At 48.0% G+C, this 2,479-nt stretch overlaps 1 pseudogene; it reads left to right on the forward strand.

Annotated features, from left to right (window-relative positions):
* The first annotated feature begins 553 nt into the window (after window positions 1-553).
* Window positions 554-2,175, forward strand: LOC106533384 (equilibrative nucleoside transporter 1 pseudogene; annotated as a pseudogene).
* The last annotated feature ends 304 nt before the right edge of the window (window positions 2,176-2,479 follow it).

The following is a 2,479-nucleotide window of genomic DNA, read 5'->3' on the forward strand; positions in this document are numbered from 1 at the left end:
ATTCAAAATGTGGGAGTTTCGATTTTATATGGCCGATCTGCGAGATCAACAAGAACGAGCTACGATGTTCGTCTGCGAACCTTTGTTATCGTGGGAGTGTGATCGTCGGCATCAAGAAACAGTCAACGACGCGTTTAATCGCGGCACATTTAAAGAACGATGTGTTACGAAAGAAGCAAACCAGCGCAAGAATGAGTTGATCGGCGATGTGTTTCATTTGATGGAATATTTCACCGAGCTATTCGAGGAATAGATAATGGACTATGTATGACAATAAACAAATATGCTTGTAACGTTTGTCTTTAATTTCTCGTAAATAAAAATCATATATATATAAAAACGTATTCTGTGTTTTTCCTGTTGCTCTATATCTATCATCGGCGAACGTTGGATTCGAACCAGCGTATGTGTAGAAAAAAGACAACKGAACTGACAGTCCTTCGCCTTAACCGTTTGGCCAAATGGTCTCTGTGGCTTTACCCACAGAGACAAACGCGAGGTGATGTTTGTTGAGATGCATATTCAAGAGTCAAAATATAAATAATATAGACCGTTTATTTTACTGTGTTATTTTCCTCAATGTATGTATGTCATTGTTTTGAACAATATTATATTTCTCATAATCCCGCCCATCGGGCGGTCTCTAAAAGCGCACGGGGATTTTGTTGTACAAGAAGCCGGAGCTGCAACACGAGAGCCAGAGAAGCCGGGCCGCCTCCGTCAAAACAGTGAGAATAAATGAGCCATAACGGTCTGTTATACCATGACGGTCGTCAARGCGCCTCGGGACAAATATAATGCGGTATGGATATTTTTCTTCATCCTAGGCCTGGGAACTCTCTTACCGTGGGATTTTTTCTTGACAGCAACGATGTACTTCACGAGCAGGCTGAAAGACGACGCTCCGTTTAACTCTACAATGAGCAACGCGACAACGGGAGAAGCTCGCAATGTGCTCGAGTCTATGTTTAACAACATCATGACGCTTTGTGCCATGGTGCCTCTGCTCATCTTTACCTGTCTCAATTCTTTCATTCATCGGATGATTCCACAGAACCTGCGAATCTCAGGCGGTTTAACCGTRATCCTGCTGGTTTTCGTGCTGACYGCGGTGTTTGTCAAAGTGGAAATGGAGCCTTTGCCRTTCTTTYTCCTCACTATGATCAAAATTGTCTGCGCGAACTCGTTTGGGGCGATTTACCAGAGCAGTTTGTTTGGACTGGTCGGGATTTTTCCCGCKTCATACACCACCTCCGTCATGAGCGGACAGGGTCTGGCCGGGGCCTTCGCTGCTTTCTCTATGATCTGCACGCTGGCTACTAAATCRAGACTGCAGGACAGTGCCTTTGGTTACTTCATCACAGCCTGCGTTGTTATTCTTTTGGCCATATTGTCTTATTGCYCTCTGCACAGAATAGAGTTCTTCCAGTACTACATAGAGGAGAGTAATGGATCTAGAAAATGTACCCACGATGAAGACAGCAAGATGGATTTGATCGAAAAAGAAAAGCGACGACCGGACACGAATATCATAGAGGAGGAAAATAGACCGGTTGTTGTTTCTGTGTTTAACATCTTCAAAAAGATCCGGGTGATGGCTTTGTCGGTCTGCTTCATCTTCCTCGTCACCATTGGGGTTTTTCCATCCGTAATCGCCGAAGTCAAGACAACGGTGGYAAACGGAGGCGTCTGGGAAACTTATTTCATCCCCGTGTCGTGTTTTCTCCTTTTCAATGTGATGGACTGGGCCGGCAGGAGTCTGACCGCCGTCTGCATGTGGCCGGGAAAGGACAGTATCTGGCTCCCTATGCTGGTGGGCCTACGCGTCGTCTTTGTCCCGCTCTTCATGTTGTGCAACGTCAACCCTCGTCGCCACCTCCCCGTGTGGTTCGCTCACGACGCCTGGTACATCATCTTCATGTTTTTATTCTCCTTCTCTAACGGGTACCTGGCCAGCCTCTGCATGTGTTTCGGACCAAAAAAGGTACCGCATCATCAGGCAGAGACGGCCGGGGCCATCATGGCCTTCTTTTTGTCTCTCGGCTTGGCGCTGGGTGCTGCGATCTCTTTCGCTATCCGGGCTGTAATATAACGTCTGGTTTGTTTATTTGTGTGTAAATAAAGACTTGTTTCTGTTTATAGTTTTGAATTGTTTCTTGAGTTTTTTTTTTCCAAGCGTGCCCGAAAATCGCGCCCGTTTTCGCTCGAGCCGCCCGAGGGCGGTCGCCGAACGCCGGGGGGAACTGTTCACCCCATCGGGCCTCGGTATAGAAGGGGAGAGGCGTTTTTAAAACGCCCCCCATCAACGATGGGTTGGGTTATCCCTGGTGCGAGCGGAGTCACACCGCGACCGGTGCGCGGGGTCCCTCGGACCCCCGTCACGCGACCGGGCGTGTCAATGTGATGCAGGGGGGTCGTTTCGGATTGGTCACGTGACCGGGTACACACACACACACACACACACACACACACACACACA

The sequence above is a fragment of the Austrofundulus limnaeus genome, unplaced genomic scaffold (assembly GCF_001266775.1).
Source record: "Austrofundulus limnaeus strain Quisiro unplaced genomic scaffold, Austrofundulus_limnaeus-1.0 Scaffold934, whole genome shotgun sequence".
Lineage (NCBI taxonomy): Eukaryota > Metazoa > Chordata > Actinopteri > Cyprinodontiformes > Rivulidae > Austrofundulus > Austrofundulus limnaeus.